General features: G+C 34.3%; 1 protein-coding gene across 11 annotated transcripts in view; it reads right to left on the minus strand.

Moving 5' to 3' along the window:
* Positions 1-19,727, minus strand: part of CEP128 (centrosomal protein 128) — a 398,658-nt gene that overhangs the window by 91,528 nt on the left and 287,403 nt on the right. The gene's annotated exons all lie outside the window — the stretch shown is intronic.

The raw sequence follows: 19,727 nt of genomic DNA on the forward strand, positions 1-19,727 counted from the left end.
TCATGCTCACAGGTTCTCTCGTGCTGTCTCTCAAAATAAATAAACCGAAAAAAAAAAAAAAGAGGCTCTCTCTCTCTCTCTTAAAAAAATATCTGTGATATGATCCATGGACCCCACTATATACTATTTATAAGAAATTCACTTAATTGTTTTAGAAAATTTTTAAATATTTATTTTTGAGAGAGAGAGAGAGAGAGAGAGGCAGAGAGAGAGGGAGATACAGAATCCTTAGCAGGCTTCAGGCTCTGAGTTTCAGCACACAGCCCAAGGTGGGGCTCAATCCCACAAATCGTGAGATCATGATCTGAGCTGAAGTCAGACACTTAACTGACTGAGCCACATAGATACCCCAAAAACTCACTTGAAATATACTGATTCAGCAGGGTGAAAGTAAAAAATGAAAAAAGATGCACCATGCAGACATTAATGAAAAAACCATGGATGATAGATCAGTACAAGACAAAGTAGATTTCAGAGCAAAGAAAATTAACAGAAAAAGCAAAGGACATTATATATAATGATAACAAGAGCTAATCTACCAAGAAGACATAGCAATCCTATATATGTATATACCAAGAAACAAATCTGCAAAAACAAAATGTGAAGAAAAAACTGATATAACTGAGAAGAAAAATGGAAAAATTAAAGATTGGTGTTGGAGAAGTCAACATTCCTTTCTCAACAACCAATTGTACAACTAGATAGAAAATCATCAGAATAGATAGAAGCACATATCAAAGATTTATTTAAGCATAAATATCAGGAAAACCTTTAAACACTTGGAAACTAAACAACACTAAATAATCTACGGGTCAAAGACAATAATGTCTCAAGGGAGATTTAAAAAAATATCATACACTGAATAAAACAATTATAGGACACAGCCAAATCAGTGTTGACGGGAAAATCTATAGGACTAAATGCATGCATTAGAAAAGAGAAAAGGTCTTAAATGAATATTCTGTAACTCAAGAACCCCCAAAAAGAAAAAAATAAATCCCAAGCACCAGAAGGAAGGAAATAACAAATAACAGAGAACAATGAAATTAAGAACGGAAAAACAATAGAAAAAATTAATGAAACAAAGAGCTGGTTCCGTACAAAGTTCAAGTAAATTGACAAACCTTTAGCAAGGCTGACCAACAGAGTGATACTGAGACAGAAAAGAGGGTGGAGGGAAATTATCAATATTAGTAATGAAACAGGATATCACTACAAATACTGTAGCTATTAAAAGGATATTAAGGAAGACTACAAGCAACTCTTCATATATAAATTTGAGAATATGGATGAGGCCAATCACTTCTTTAAAAAGTACAAAGTGCTATAAGTCACCCAATAAAAAATACATAATTTGACTAGCCTGTAAGTGTTAAGGAAATGGGATTTATAATTGTAAAACTCCCATAAGAATTCCCTGTGATTTCTACCAAATGTTTAAAAAAGAATTAGCATCAATTTTACACAATCTCTTCTAGAAGACAGAAAAAAAGGGAATACTTCCCAATTCATTTCATCATGCCAGTATTCCCCTAGTACCAAAAATATAGCTAAAAAAAAAAGATAAAGAAAAAAGCCTGCAGCTCTCTCCTAAATACAGATGCGGAAATCCGTAACAAAATTTTAGCAAATAGCATTTAACAACATATAAAAAGAATTATATATCATGACTAAGTTGGGTTTATTCTAAGGATGCAAGCTTGACTCAATATTCAAAAATCAATCTCCATAATTTATCATCTTAACAGGGCAAAGAAGAAAATCACATGATTATACCAATTGATATATAAAAACTACTCCACAAAATTCATAATACTCATGATTTTATTAAAAAAATTTTTTTTTCAACGTTTATTTATTTTTTGGGGGACAGAGAGAGACAGAGCATGAACGGGGGAGGGGCAGAGAGAGAGGGAGACACAGAATCGGAAACATGCTCCAGGCTCTGAGCCATCAGCCCAGAGCCTGACGCGGGGCTCGAACTCACGGACCGTGAGATCGTGACCTGGCTGAAGTCGGACGCTCAACCGACTGCGCCACCCAGGCGCCCCAATACTCATGATTTTAAAAAACAAATTCAGAAAAGAAAATACAAGGGAATTTCCTCAATTTGATAAAGAGCACCTACAAAAAAACCTTACAACTAACATTATACTTAATGGTGAAAAAGGGAATGTTTTCCCCTTAAGGTCAGAAATAAGGCAAGAATGCTCTTTCTCACAATTCTTAGTTATTATGGTTTTGGAAGATCTCTTCAATACAATACAACAAAGAAATAAAAGATATACAAATCAGAAACAATGAAACAAAAATGCCTCTATTTGCCGATGACATGATAGTCTTCATAGAAAATCTCAAAGAATTTGCCAAAAAAAAACCCCACCAAAAACAAAAACTCAAAATAAAAACCAGCTCTTGGAATCAATAAGTGAGTTCAGCCAGGTCACAGGATACAAGATAAACATATAAAAACTGATCATATCTCAACATACTAAGAATGAATACGTGAAGACCAAAATTAAAAACTATACTACCAGTTGAAAAGACCCTTCTCCCCCAATGAAATACCTAAGTGTAAATTCAACAATACATGTAAAGGACTTGCATGCTGAAAGACACAAAACAACGGTGAGACATCTTGTGATCCTGGACTGGAAGACTCGCAGCATAAAGTTATCAATTCTCTCTAAATCAATATAAAAGACAATATTATTCTAAAATCTGTATGGAAAGAAAATGAAACAAGAGTAGCTAAAAGAGTTTTTAAAAAGAAGAGTGAACTGGGAGAAATCAGTCTATTCAATCTCTATGTTTATTACATAGCTACAGGAATCAAGACTGTGTGGTCTTTGTGAAGGTATATACGCATGAATTAATGAAACAGATGGAGAATACAATCACAGAAATGGAGAACAGATTAGTGGTTGCCATGAGTTAAGGATGGATTGAGGGTAGAAGAAAAGTGGGTGTAGCCATAAATGGTACCATGAAGGATCTTTATATCCATGGAAATGTTCTAAATCTTCACTGTATGAATGTCAATATCCTGGTTGTGCTATTATACAATAGTTTTGCAAGATATTTCTATTGGGGGAGAATGGGTAAGGGGATCTTTATATATTATGGGATCTCTCAATAGTTTTACAACTTCATGTGAATAGAAAATTATCCTCATAGGCGCCTGGGTGGCTCAGTCGGTTAAGCGGCCGACTTCAGCCCAGGTCATGATCTCGCGGTCCGTGAGTTCGAGCCCTGTGTCGGGCTCTGTGCTGACAGCTCAGAGCCTGGAGCCTGTTTCAGATTCTGTGTCTCCCTCTCTCTGACCCTCCCCCGTTCATGCTTTGTCTCTCTCTGTCTCAAAAATAAATAAACATTAAAAAAAATAATAAAATAAAATAAAATGAACGATAAAAAAAAAAAAAGAAAATTATCCTCATAATAAAAAGTTCAGTGAAACTACTGTCATTTAACATAGTATTGGAAGTCCTAGCTATAGCAACCAGACAACAAAAGGAAATAAAAAGAATCCAAATCAGCAAGAAGTTAAATTTTCACTATTTGCAGATGAGATGATACTCTATATAGAAAACCCGAAAGACTCCACCAAAAAACTGAATTCAGTAAATGAATTCAGCGAAGTCACAGGATAAAAAAATCAATGTGCAAATGTGAAGAAATTTGGACCATCTTTTCAATAACTGGTGTTAGGAAAACTGGACAGCAACATGCAAAAGAATGAAACTGGACTACTTTCTTACACCATACACAGAAATAAATTCAAAATGGATGAAAGACTTAAATGTGAGACATGAAAACACTAAAATCCCAGAGGAGAACACAGGCAGTATCCTCTCTGACATCGGCCACAGTAACTTCTTTCTAGATATGTCTCTGGAGGCAAGGGAAACAAAAGCAAAAATAAACTATTAGAACTCCATCAAAATAAAAAACTTCTGCACAGCAAAAGAAACTATCAACAAAACTGAAAGACAGCCTATGGAATGGGAGAAGATATTTGCAAATGACATATCTGATAAAGGGTTAGTATCCCAAATATATAAAGAACTTATAAAACTCAACACTGAAAAACAAAACAAATCAATTAAAAAATGTGCAGAAGACATGCATAGACATTTTTCCAAAGAAGACATACAGATGTCCAGTAGACACATGAAAATATGCTCAACATCATCAGGGAAATACAAATCAAAACCACAACGAGATACATCTCACATCTATCAGAATGGCTAAAATAAAAAAAAAAAAAACACAAGAAACAACAAATGTTGTCAAGGATGTGGAGAAAAAGGAATACTAAGGCACTGTTGGTGGGAATGCAAACTGGTGTAGCCATGGTGGGAAACAGTGTGGAGGTTCCTCAAAAAATTAAAAATAGAACTACCATATGATCCAGTAATTTCACTACTAGTATTTACCTAAGGAATATGAAAACACTAATTAAAAAAGTTAATATGCACTCCTATATTTACTGTGGCATTATTTAAAATAGTCAAATTACGGGGCGCCTGGGTGGCGCAGTCGGTTAAGCGTCCGACTTCAGCCAGGTCACGATCTCGCGGTCCGTGAGTTCGAGCCCCGCGTCGGGCTCTGGGCGGATGGCTCAGAGCCTGGAGCCTGTTTCCGATTCTGTGTCTCCCTCTCTCTCTGCCCCTCCCCCGTTCATGCTCTGTCTCTCTCTGTCCCAAAAATAAATAAACGTTGAAAAAAAAATTTAAAATAGTCAAATTACTGAAGCAGCCCAAGTGTCCATTGATAGATAAATGCATATAGTATACACACACACACACACACACACACACACACACACACACACACAGGAATATTATTCAGCCATAAAGAGTGAAATTTTTCCATTTGTAATAACATGGATGGAGCTAGAGAGTACTATGCTAAGTGAAATAAATCAGAGAAAGATAGATACATGTTTTCACTCCTATGTGGAAGTTGAGTGACTTAACAGAAGACCATGGGGAAGGAAGGAAAAAAAAATAGTCAAAAACAGAGAGGGAGGACAACCATAAGAGACTCTTAAATACAGAGAACTGAGGGAGTGGGGGATGGGGAAAATGGGCAACGGGCATTGAGGGGGGCACTTGTTGGGACGAGCATTGGGTGTTGTATGTAAGTGATGAATCACAGGAACCTACTCCTGAAGCCAAGAGCATACTGTATACACTGCATGTTAGCTAACTTGACAATAATTAAAAAAAAAAAAAAAAAAGAAACAAAACAAATGAGCAAAGGCGATAAAACAACAACAAAAAAAAAAAAAAAAAAAAAAAGAGGGAGGTAAACCAAGAGACAGAGTCTTAAATATGGAGAACAAACTGATGGGGGTGGGGGCAGGGGTAAAATAGGTGATAGGGATTAAGGAATGCACTTGTGATGAGCACCAAGTGATGTATGGAAGTGTTGAATCACTATATTTTACACCTGAAACTAATATTACACTAAGTGTTAACTAACTGGAATTTCAATAAAAGCTTAAAAAATAAAAAATCAGAATGGCTTTAGACAAAATAATAGATAATGGATACTAGAGTGAATTGATTAATTAATTACTTTTTGAGGTATCTCAACATCTGCCCTTTCCTGTCCATCCTCATTGTAACTGCCCTAGCCTACACAGCCATCTTCTCTTTCCTAGACAACTATAGTTAACCCATATTTCTAAAGGAAAGTATATGGCTTGACACTGTACTACTACTAAAATAAAAGAAATAAAAAAATAAAAACACCTTGGACATGCTGAAGAATACACAGCATGAGCTTTAGTGTAAGAATCACTTGGATATATAACCATATCCACATATTCCTCTCTCCTTCACTCTCAAATGGGGACAAAAATGCCAACATTATGGAACTGTTATACTGATTGTATGAAATAATATACATAGCTTTTTCAGTTAATAGTAATCATCATTATTTCATCACACCTGTACAAAGATATAATTATTATTATTAATTATGAATATAAATTGTGTTGATGATTAGAGAGCCCTGCAACAGAGATATAATTATGTATAGCCACACACTGACAGGATAGAGACCAGTTTTTTCTCAGATACTATATTCTGTTCTGAAGACACGGACTCTAAGTTATTATTCCCTCCCCCTCCCATATCTTATAACTAGAAATTAAGTCCTTTGTTGATCTGAATTTACAGGAATCACTATAGCAGAGTGGTGTGAAACACACTACGCAGTTTTTATTAAATCCAAAATGGATGCGATGGGGAGAAAAGTTGTTACTAACACTTTCAGAAAAGCAATGGTATCTTCAAGTTCCATAAATTCCATTTCAAAAAGTGTTCTGAAATTCTCATCCAAATTACAATAGTGTCCTGTGTTCTCTACCCTCAGTGTCTCATCACTCAACCTCTCCCCTAGACTGCCCAGAGTGATGAATCTAGAACACTTGCTATGTCACTCTTTGCTCAAGGATGTTCTGTGGCTTTGAAATAGTTACAGTATTGGATTCCATCTGGGCTGCCATAAGTGACCGATTGGTCATGACTTCCTAGAGTGTGTATGGTCATGTACTCCAGGGATATGTCTGAGCTCAGTGAAAGGCCTTAAATTCAGTTTTGATGTCTTCCATGAATGTATGGGCAGGGGAGAATGGTGAAATGTAGATGTCTAGTATTTCCCATGTTGAGATAAAGTCCAAACTCTTTGGTACATTATTTATAAAGGATCTCTCCAAAGTTTACTTCCAAGACCATTATCTTTTATCATCACTTCAATATCTCCTTACATTATCTGTAATGTCCTTCCTGAACTTCACTAATTAGAAAATATCTAACCACTCTTCCAATCCCAGCTTAACAAATATCCTCTGTAGACTTTCACAAACCATCCCATGTCCAAATACCATTCATACTCCTGGAAACATTGCTTTGGTTTCTGTGTTCACAGAGTACTTTATTATTTATTCTATTATAGTTAACTGTTATACATTTGAACCTGTAACCAAATTCACACTCTGATAAGTACCATGTTCAGGAACTTTAGCTCAGAATATTGTATATGCTAAAGAAATATTACTGAGTAAAGGGATTTGTAAGAAAACAATAAAAGCCAAATTTCTTAATAAACATTCATAGAGTAAGCGGATAAGAGAAAGAAGAAACGTTTACTCCTACTTTGCTGTATTCTAGTTTTCACATCTATATACCAGCTGGAGAGGTTAAGAGCTCACTATCTTGGGCCGATTTAGAAACATCACAGATTTGATATATGTCCCTCAAGAGAGGAACATTAGATGACAAACCAGATGATACAAAATAGGGAAATAATATCAGCATTTCAAAGTAATTATTCTGAAGCTATAACTATAATTTACTACATTACATTTTATACTATTCTTCTAAATGTTATCCCCTTCTAATATTTATGAAATAATTGAGACTTCCTATTCCAAAAGTAGTTATTCTCTGGGGCACCTGGCTAGCTTAGTCAATGGAGCATGTAGCTTAATCTCAGGGTTGTGCGTTCAAACCCTGTGTACAGATTAGTTAGAAACAAATTCTTTTTTTAAAAAAGACCCAAACAAAACAAAACAAAAAACAAAAAGTAGTTATCCTCTGGCAAAAGTCAGAAGAATCTAGTCATATCTACAATTGGGATAACTTGACAATTAGGATAATAATGGCAAAACCCATGACTATACAAGCCAATCAGTAATGTTCAAGTTTATGGCCAAGTTTCTACCAAGCCCATTCAAATGGTATGGTTTACTCAGTAGAGTGGAAAACACCAGAATGACAATCAGAAGACGTGGGTTCTAATTCTTCCTCTGCTATTAGTTAGCTAATGGATTTATAAAAATGACCACTTAATCTTTCTTAGCCACAGTGATTACATCAGTAAAATAATGGGAGTAGCCTAGATTATTGCAAAGATCCCTCCAGCGCTGAATCTTTAAGCACTGTACTTTGGCAGATTGTTGCAAGGTCTCTACATATTAGTCGTTGTCTGTGAGTTGACATACTCAATCTGTATGAGTAACAACTACCCAGAATTAATATGGACGACAATCATCCCCCAAAAACTTTTTAGAAGCCTAAACAGATTCTTCACTTAGTTTAAGTAATTATTCATATTGTTAGGACTGTTTATAGATAATGAACATGTGACAAATTCATTCTCATTCACCTCTAATATCTATCTGTTTTCTTTTACACCCAGGGTAAATACACTTCAGATAATTACAAATCTTCCCTTTTTGTTCTTCAAATCCTCACAATTACAGTAATTCTTCTATATCTTCTTATTCAGAGTCCTTTTTAAATTCCAATAAATAAGTTAAATCAACTGTTTCATCTGGAAGTAGAAAAACAGCACAAAATGGATTTTTACACGTGGATTAAATAACACAAACATTTTCATTTGCCAGATCAGTTTCTTTCCTCGTCAGTGTCAAGGCAATAGGAAAAAAAAAGAAAAAAGAAAAAGAAAAAAAACAAAAAACAAAAAAACAAGACCAAGAATGTTTTCAAAGGATAGTTCTCCCCCAAATGAGGCATTATACAGATGTTCTACAGGGCATTTGAGTACACCAAACCCAGTTCACGAAGAGGTGAGATTGGGATTTTAGTGGTTTTAGTCCTTTACTATTAATGAGAATTTAAAATGTGTGTCTCATGCAAATAGAAGGGATTAAAGAATACTAAACTAACTGGCAACAGAAAAATAAGAGTAAACCCAAACAGTTTCCAATGTAAGATTATAGCATGAAAAGAAAAATCTTAAATGAGTGTTTTCTTTGGTGTTCTGTTGGCAAATGGTTTTCATGGATAGCCTCACATACAGGTCATTGCTTCCTTTAATTAGTAACTTTTGTTTAAACGTAAAAAAATTTCAAAGTTATTTTTAAAACCGATTACAACTGCCTAGTCCATTAACAAATTGTCATATTAACACTGGCTACATTGTACTGCTTATCTTTAAAGGTTACTCGATTCATTTTCATAGATTTTAATTAACTTTTCTTTTCCCATTAGGGTTGATCATGAAACAGTGACAGAGGCATTTTGTCTTTTTTCTTTTTTTTTGGCTTCTAGATCTACAGCATTTTGACTGAAAAATAGGACAGAAAATGCAAAAGATGTGGATGGTGGTGACTTGCAGCTATATTCAAAGAATCCATGCTCTGTGACCTCAACCAGCACACTGACTCAATCAATTTCATGTTGCCACCATACTTCTGGAAGTCTCTTTATAACTCTTATTTCCACCAGCAGCTTCTCTTATTTGCATTAGCTGGGAACTGTACATATAATCATAACTGACAAGCTAGAGGGAAGTTTAGGCTTATAAAAGAGAAAGGAAGGGAAAATGCTCATTGTTTAGATTCCCTAAAGTAGAAACTGTATCTTTGGGAAACAGAATGTCCTATACTTGCAATCTAATCCATAAGGTTTAGGCAAGTGTACAAGTTTGTAACAGACTCAAGGGTTCTACTCCAAACAATGACCTCTTTTCCCAGCACTTTCATATGTGAATATATGTGGAAACCATGTATGTGGCTCTTGGACACTATGTTATTATATATATGTGTGTATATATATGTTTACACACACATATATATACACAAATACATGTGTATATGTACGTGTGTGTGTATATACATACATGATCTCTGTTCAAATGCCATCTTATCAGAGAGGACTTTTCTGATCTAAAAAGATCTAAAACACTACTTACACTCTTCTCTGTTATCATCACTTCCTGTACTCTTACCTTACTTTGATACTGATATATATATATTTATCAATATCAAAGGCTATATCTAAATACAAACAGATGTGGTTCATTTTCAAAATAAACAGGTGCTCTAAAGAAAATAACTGTATACTAAGAAAAGATTAATAAATATGACCAGTTACAGGGTAACCGAAATAACAGAAAACTAGAGAAAGAAGAGAAAGAGATAGAGTGAGAAACAATAGCAAAAGACACATCGGAAGGATTGCTATTCCTATAGCATTTCCCCCTTCTCCCAAAGTAGATCTCATTTTTAAGTCCTGTCCTCACATATGCAACCCTTCCTTCAACACTTCCACTGGCTCTCTCTGCACTCTATTAAAGCTCTCCTTCCTACAGTCTCAGCTCCAGTCCTACTTGCTTCTCTATGCCATTAACTCTACCTCAGGTTCTTCGCCAGGAAGGATCCTTCCGCCTAGAACAAACTTTCCATTCAATCCTTCACTTCATTTAGGTCTCTGCTCATATTGGAAAGGACTTCCCTGATCTAAAATCATCTAAAACAGTACACACATCTGTCCCTTCCAACTCACACTGCTTTAATTTCTTCTAGTCCTTTTTGACATACAGAATTTACCTTTCCATCTTTTAACTGTTTATGATCTTTTCCCTTCACCCTCCATGAGAATGTAAGCGTCATGAAAACACAGTTTTGTTTGTTCAGGTCACTAGGTATCTCAGGCATCTAGAGCAGTGCCAGGCACAAAGAGGGTACTCAGTAAATACTGGATAAATTAATGACTCTAATTCTAGCCTTCTTACTAATGTAAAATTGAACTTTATACACCAGAAACTACATCTCATTTCATAACCTCATTTTCCTCCAACACCAACTTAATGCTGCTCAAAATACCTTACTCGACTTCCCGATGCATTCACACTATAATCTACATTCCCTTTAAGAGCTCTACTTAATTTTCCGGTCTTATTTTTCACCATCCCTTTTCATATTCTAAATTCTACTCATATTAAACTCTTGGTATATGGGGTGCCTGGGTGGCTCAGTTGGCTGAGCGTCCGACTTCGGCTCAGGTCATGATCTCAGAGTCCTTGAGTTTCGAGCCCCACATCGGGCTCTGTGCTGACAGCTCAGAGCCTGGAGCCTGCTTCAGATTCTGTGTCTCCCTCTCTCTCTGCCCCTCCCAGCTCATTCTCTCTCTCTCTCTCTCTCTCTCTCTCTCTCTCTCTCTGTCAAAAATAAACAAACATTAAAAAAATTAAAAAAAACTCTTTGCATATCTACAGTATAGTGTGCTCCCTTCAACTTCTATGTCCAAGTTTGTTTTTTTCTGCCTAGAGTGCCCTATCTACCCCTTTTACCCAGTCTAGCTCTTACTTGTCCATCTGGGCTTAGATTCCCTTTGTGACTGCTCTTATCGTCACTACCCTGTGCTTGGCTTAACATACCACTTTCACACTATTTTAAAAAAACATTAATGATCTCCTTATTTATCTGCCCTGCCTCCTCTTTGGGGACTATAAAGTGTCTCTGTGCACTTATTCAACATAGAACCTGAGCCCAGTCAACACTTACTGAACTGACTAGTGAATGTATAAATTTGTATCAAAAACTAAAGTATTCTGGTTTTTGAGACTTGAGAGCTTGCTGAACCATGACCTGAGAATATTGGGAGACATATGATGATACTGCAAAGACTAAGATCACAAATTTCCACATTAGAGCCTTCATTTTCAATAAGATACATAATCAAATATTTGTTATATGTAATGTCAAATATACAGCTGAGATATTTTAAACTTGGTAAAGCATTTGGAGAAGTAAATATTATGTAATTGGGAAGGGCTAAGCATGAGTCATTTTTTTTTTTCAAAATGTAACCTTGGTTAATATTTCAAGATTGGCCTATAAACTGAAACTCCTTGCCTGTAACTGACTTTAAACCTTTTAAAACCAAAATGTTAAATCGTGTATCTTGAACTTCATAGCATAAATAATACAAATCTGTTTAAGTGAACTTAGAGATTCCACTATGATAGTACCCCTCAATCATCCCCCTTCTCCCATCAGTAGGGTGAGCATTTGGGTGTCCATTTTCCCACATGGAGATGGATTTGCACTTTGCTTCATCAGGTCTCCCTTGGGCCAAGAACACATTTTAGACATAATTATGGGGGCAGTCTGTGGCAGTGGAAAACCAAAGTTAACTGAACCACATGGAAATAAAACCCATGTCATTGGTGTCATTACCAGTACACTCTAACCAACAGAGTTAACCTCAATGTAAACACCAGGCGAAAATAGCACGACACTCCATCCTTTGGAGAAATCAGTCCCTTTGGAAAGAATGCAATAAGAAGGAAACACCTGGACTCATATTTTATGGACCAAAAGAGGGCACAATTACTGACTTTTTAAAAGTTGTACATGTATGTAAAAAAAGTAAAAGAGTTGGAAAAAGTTTACAGTGAACAGTAAGTTTCATGACCTATATAAAGAAAAAGGATTGTGAAGAAGGAATTAGTGAAGGTAAAATAAAAACTTTCATTTTTTTATTCTTAAATAATCTAACAGATAATGGTTTGTTCAAAATAATAATAGCAACAATGTATTATGTATGCTTATGTATGTACTTATGTGCATATGTATATACATGCACATATATCTATGCTTATATGTGCTTACATATAAGTGAAATGAATGACAATAATGATATAAAAGATGAAAAGGAGGAAAATTAGGATTATTTTGTAATTTATAAGGCACTTATACTACCAGTGAAGTGGTACAGTGTTATTTGAAAGCAGACTTGTATTCGTTCTGAATATATATTACAAACTCTAGGGCAAACACTACATAAAAGAAAAAATACATAACTAATATACTAAGAAAGAGAGACAATGCAATCATATAAAATACTAAAACCTAAAAAAGGGAGAAAAAGAGTGGAAGAAAAAATAGGAACAATGAACAGGAGCAACAAATAGAAAACAGTAACAATATCATAGATATTAACCCAATCATATCAAAATCACTTTGAATATCAGTGGTCTAAATGCAGAGAGAGATTTTTAGAGTACATCAAAAAACAGTGACCCAACTATATGTTATTTACAAAGAATACACTTTAAATATAAAGATATATATAGATTATAAGTAAATGAATGGAGAAAATAAACCATGCTACCAGTAATTAAAAGGCCCAGGAATAGCTATATTAATTTCAGACAGAGCAGACTTCAAAGCAAGGACAGTAATTAGAAATAAAGAAGGGAAGTATATAATGATGATGGGATCAAGTTTCCAAGAAGACATAGCAATCATTAACATGTATGTACCTAACAACAGAGCATCAAATTACATGAGACAGAACTGTAGAACTACAAAGATAAATAGATGCACCCACTATAATAGCTGGAGACTTCAAAAACCCTCTATCAAAAATGGACAGATTCAGTGGCAGAAAATCAGTAAGAATGGACTTGAAATCAACACCATTAATGAACTGGATATAGTTGACATCAATAGACTACTTCATCCAACAACAGCAGAACACATAATCTTCTCAAGCTCACATAGAACACTCACCAGGATAGACCACATTCTGGGCCATAAATGATATCTTAACAAATTTAAAAGATTAGAACATACAATGTCTGTCCTCAGACCATAATGGGAATTAAACTAGAAATCAGTAGTAGAAAGCTAACTTGAAAATCCCCAATATGTGGATATAAAACAACATACTTCTAAATAACACATGGAACAAAGGAAAAATATGAAGAGAAATTAGGAAATATTTTGAATTAAATAAAAGTAGCACTTACCAAAATTTCTGGGATGCTGTGAAAGCACTGCTTACAGGAAAATTTATAGTATTGAATGCATATATTAGCAAAGGAGGATCAAAAAAATCAGTAATTTAACTTTCTACCTTAGAAAACTAGAAAAAGAGAAGCAAATTAAACTCGAAGTAAGCATAAGAAAAGAAATAATAAGAAATAGATCAGATACCAATGAAATTGAAAACAGGGAATCAATAGAGAAAAAAAAAATCAATGAAACCAAAAGCTGGTTCTCAATAAAGATCAATAAAATTGAAAAGCTTCTAGACAGGTTAACTAAGAAAAATAGACAGGGCACAAATTACTAACATTGGAAATGAAAGAGGAGGCATCACTATTTCCATCACTTTTACCCCACAGAAATAAAAAGGATAAAGAAATACTGTAAGTAGCTCTATGCCCCCTAATTTGAGAACCTATAGGTGAAACGGACCAGTTCCTTAAGAAAGAAAATCTACCCAAACTCACAAAAGAATAGATAATATAAATAAGTCTAGACCTTTAAAAGAAATTCAATGGATAATAATAAACCCCACCCCCAGAACATAAAGCACCAGGCCCAGATGAGTTCACAGGTGAATTTAATTATAAGGAAGAAATTATACCAACTTTATATAATCTCTTTCAGAGGATAAAAGCAGAGGGAGTACTTCGTAACTCATGAGACCATAAAATTCTAATACTGAGAGTAGCAAATAATTACAAGAAAACTACAGATCAATATCTTATGAACACAGACGCAAAAACTTACAACAAAATATTCAGAAAATGAATCCAATAATGTATAAAAAGAATCTTATACCACAACCAAGTGAGATTCATACCAGGTATGTATGGCTGGTTTAACATTTAAAAATCAACTAATGTAAGCCATCACATCAGCAGACTAAAACAGAAAAATAACATGATCACATCAATAGATAACAAAAAGCACTTGACAAAATCTAATACCTGTTCATGAAAAAATTCTGAGAAAAACAGGAATAGAGTGGATTTTTTTTTCTCAACCTGATACAAAAAAATTTATAGCTAATGTCATCCGTACTGGTGAGAAACTTGAAGCTTTCCCACTTAGGATGTCCCCTCTCACCATTCCTTTTCTTTCTTTTTTTTTTCTTAATGTTTATTTATTTATTTTGAGAGAGATAGAGGGAGAGAGAGAGTGAGAGAGAGCGAGTGAAAACACACAAGCAAGGGAGAGGCAAACAGAGGGGAGAGAGAGAGAGAATCCCAAGCAGGTTCCACAGTTATCTCAGAGCCCATCATGGGGCTCAATCCCACGAACTGTGAGATCATGATTTAAGCTGAAATCAAGAGTCGGATGCTTAACTGACTAAGCCACCCAGACACCATCACCATTACTTTTCTATATCATTTTGGATCTTTGCTAATGCAAGCAGACAAGAAAAAGAAAAGTTATGCAGATTGGGGAAGGAAGAAGTAAAAAAAACCCAACAAACTGTCTTTATTAATAGATGACAAGATCACATATGTAGAAAATCTGAAAGAATATACAAGAAAAACAATATCTATCTATATATCTATCTATCTATATCTATATCTATATCTATATCTATATCTATATCTATATCTATATCTCTCCAGGAACTAATAAATAACTATAGGCAAGGTTGCAAGGATACAAGGTTATTATACAAAGATCAACTGCTTTCCTATATACCATCAATGAACAAATTGAATTTGAAATTTAAAACATAATACTATTTACATTAGCATCCCCCAAATGAAATACTAAGGTATAAATTTAATGAAAAATATACAAGATCAATTTGAGGAAAATGATAAAACTCTGATGAACAAAATCAAAGAAAAACTAGATCAATGGAGAAATATTACATGTTCACAGATAGAAAGGTTCAAATTGTCAAGATGTCAGTTCTTCCCAACTTTATCTATAGATTCAGTGAAATCCCAGTTAAATCCCAGCAACAGTATTTATTTTATGGACACTGACAAACTGATTCTACAGTTCCTATGAAGAAGCAAAAGATCCAGAATAGTCAACACAATATTGAAGGAGAACAAAGTCAGAAGACTGATGCTTCCTGACTTCAAGACTTACTATAAAGCTAAAGTAATCAGGGCAGTGTGTTATTGGTGCAAGATTAGATCCATAAAATCTTAAACTGAGAAATAACCCACATAAATATAGTCAACTCGTCTTTGATAAGGGAGAAAAGACAATAATGGAACAAAGATAGTCTCTTCAGCAAATGGCACTTCAACAACTGGAATTTTTACACGCAAAAGGTGTATCTAAACACAGACCTCACATCCTTCACAAAAGTGAACTCAAAACGGATCATGGACCTACATGTAAAATAAAACACTATAAAATTCCTAGAAGATAACATATAGGAGAAAATCCAGATGACCTTGGATACAATGATTTTTTTTTAGATACAATACCAAAGACATGACTCATGAAATTAAAAATTGATATGATGGACTTTATTAAAATTAAAAACTTCTCTGTGACAGACAACATCAAGAGAATCAGAAGACAAGCACAGACCGGGAGAAAATATCTGCAAAAGATATCTGACAGAGGACTGTTACGTGAAATATATAAAGAACTCTTAAAACTCACAATGAGAAAACAAACATGATTTAGAAATGGGCCAAAGACCTTAAAAGATATCTCACCAAAGAAGATATAGAGCATATGGAAAGATACTTCATATAATATGCCATCAAGGAAACACAAATAAAAACAATGATGTGATATTCCAACGCATATCTACTTGAACAACCAAAATCTGGAATACTGACAACAGCAAATGCTGGAAAGGATGTGGAGCCATAGGAATGGTAATGAATTGCTGGTGGGAATGCAAAATGGTACAGCAGCTTTTGACGACAGTTCGGCAGTTTCTTACAAAACTAAACAAACTCTTAACACGTAGTTCAACGATAGTGCTCCTTGGTATTGACCCCAAAAAAAGATGAAAAGTTATGTCCACACAAAAATATGCACATGGATGTTTATAGCAGCTTTATTCATTATTGTCAAAACTTGGAAGTAACCAAGATGCCCTTCAGTAGGTGAATTGATTAACTGTGGTCCATCCAGACAATGAAATATTACTCAGGACTGAAAAGAAATGAGCTATCAAGCCACAGAAAGACATAGAAGAACCGTAAATGCATATTACCAAAGTAAAAAAAAAAAAAAAGCCAATCTAAAAAGGTTACATACTGCATGATTTAGACCATATGACATTCTGAAAAAGGTAAAAACTACGGAAACTGTGAAAAGATCAACGGTGCCAGCGGACTGTGGGTGGAGAGGGAAAAAAAGGCAGAGCACAGAGGATTTTTAAGGCACTGAAAATACTCTGTATGGTATTATAGTAATTGATACGTGTTATTATAAACTTGTCGAAATTCACAGAATGTACAATACCAAGGGTGAACCCTAATATAAAATATGGGTTTTGCGTGATTATGATGTGTCAATGTAGGTTCATCATATGTAAAAATGTACCACTCTGTTAAGGGAGGTTGATAATGCAGGAGGCTTGTGTGGGGGCAGAAGGAATACAGGAAATCTCTGTACCTTTGTATCAATTTTGCTGTGAATTGAAACTGCCCTAACATATTTTCAAAAGTAACCTTCATTCCCCAATACTCAAATATTGACTCCCCATCTCTTAGGTAACCACAAGCCAACTTCTATTACCACTTTCTAAATTTCATTTCCAACTCATTGTATTAGCATGTTCGTATGTGATGTGTGTGTATATGTGCAGTCCTCTCTTTTTTTTTTTAACAAATGTTGCAAGTATATATATACTTTTTAAATGTGTTTTTTTAATGTGTAAATCTTTGATCCACTTGGCATTAATTTCATTGAAAAAACTGTGGTATGGATCATAATCTTTTTATTTTTTTTAAAGATAAATGGCTAGTTGACTTAAAACCGTTTATAAAATTACCGAAATTTTACCTACTTGTTTGAAATGAAATCTTTTTGGGAACTAAACTCTGTATATATTTGAGCATATATCCAGGAACACTGCTGTTCCTATAATCTGTTTGCATGGTCATTTACTACTACCATTAATTTAATGTTGATTTGTGTTTTAATAACTCAGAAGTGGTATAAGAATCTAACAACGAATTATGTGGTAGGTGACATAGAATGGTAGATGCGGCATTGTGTTATGAATACCATAAACTATAATTCACGGGGTACTTTAATCAACCCTGAATCTCAGTATTTACATGGAAAATAGGGAAAAAACCTTTGGTTTAACAATCAAGTAAAAAGCATGAACACATTATTGCTATATGCATGGGAAAGCACATATTTTCATTGATTCCTAGTGGGAATATAAATTGGTATAACCCTATGGAAAGAAATTATACAAATACTACCAAAATGATCAGTCCACATACCATTTGACTTAACAATTCTACTTTTGGAAATTTATTCAACAGCTATACTTTTACTTGTGCAAATGACATATGTATGTTTTTAATCATTGCAGTGTTACAGCAAAAGCTGAGACTATATTAAATTCATATCAGCAGGGAAACTTGGAAAAGAAGTATATTCACACAGTGGAATTTCTACACAGTTGCTAAAAAAGAATGAAGAAATTCATCATACATTGATACAGAAATATCTTCAAAGCACGCTAAGTGAAAAGCATGATGTTGAACAGTCTGCAGCATGTCAGCTAAGTAAAAATTAAAAAATAATATATATTTTATTTGCTTATATATGCATAAGTTGTTCTTGGAAGAATACATAACAAAATGGGGTGTGCAAATGTGTAGCAAAGAAACAGAACTGATGGTTAAGATTTCTAAAATATATCTTCTAATGTATCATTTTAGTCTTAAACCTTGGAATCAATGGTAAAGTATTGAAAACCTATTATATTATAAGAATCATATGAAATTTTCACTTTTGTTATTAAATTTATTCAATTCATCTTTATTAAATATTAAAAGACTAAAGAGAAAATATTAACAACTTTACATTGCCATGCATTATTGAGGGGGAAAAAAAGAGAGAAATACCTACCTACCAGCACTAAGCAACAACAACAAAAAAAAGTGAATAATTTTTATCTAAAGTAAATTTAGCTTGGAATGAGAAAGAAAGTCCATTCCATTATAAATTAAGGCAAAGTAAGTCAACAGTGAAATCTAGTGAAAAGTGCCTCAATATAATATATGGATAATTCAATTTAACACTAATGTCATAGCATCTTAGATTATGGTTCTTTTAAAGTGTAAACATTTTAATATAAGAAAAATCAGTAAATACTGCTCTTAAAAACTTAGATATAAAAGTACCTGCTATGGGGTGCCTGGGTGGTTCACTCTGTTAAGTGTCTGACTCTTGGTTTTGACTCATGTCATGATCTCCCAGTTGGTGGGATCAAGACGGTGCTGTCCATGCAGACCCTGCTTGGAATTCTCTCTCTCTCTATGTCCCTCCCGTGCTCTCTCTCTCCCCCCACTCACAAAATATATAAACATTAAAACAAATGAAAGTAACTGCTAGCATGATATTGGCTATGATCTTGCTGTTTTATGTGGCGTAAGCCACAAAAGTATAGTCTGAATTTTAACTACTTTGAAACAATGGTAATCATTTCTTGTCCAATATGCTTGATGGACTTCACAGTTGTTTTACTGGTTTTGATAAAGTTATGATAAAGTCATCTCACAAATCCCAAAATGACTTGGTAAAAGAAGTGTAAGATTAAACAAAGAAAATACAGAGTTATGTAGACATACACAACGAAAGAATGAAAAGGAAGAATGTTAAATTCTAAGATTGGGAACAGCATGAACAAACAGAATAATCATATTAATTTGATCATGTACTTCTCTTGTTATGTATAGCGTCCTTGGTGATTACCACATTAGATCTTACTAGATCAGAACATTATGATTCTTAGCTACTTAAAAAGTGCCATGAATTTTCATTTGAGATATAACCAGAATTTCAATTCCAAAAACACCAAAAGGTAATCATATTCTTTGAGTCTGTGACTTACTTAATAATACTCTACCTTGAAAACTGAAAGCAAAATGGTGTATCAAAACTAGCCTGAAGAGGAAAAATGGACCTAGCAGAATTCAGATACCTG

The sequence above is a fragment of the Leopardus geoffroyi genome, chromosome B3 (genome assembly GCF_018350155.1).
Source record: "Leopardus geoffroyi isolate Oge1 chromosome B3, O.geoffroyi_Oge1_pat1.0, whole genome shotgun sequence".
Taxonomy (NCBI): domain Eukaryota; kingdom Metazoa; phylum Chordata; class Mammalia; order Carnivora; family Felidae; genus Leopardus; species Leopardus geoffroyi.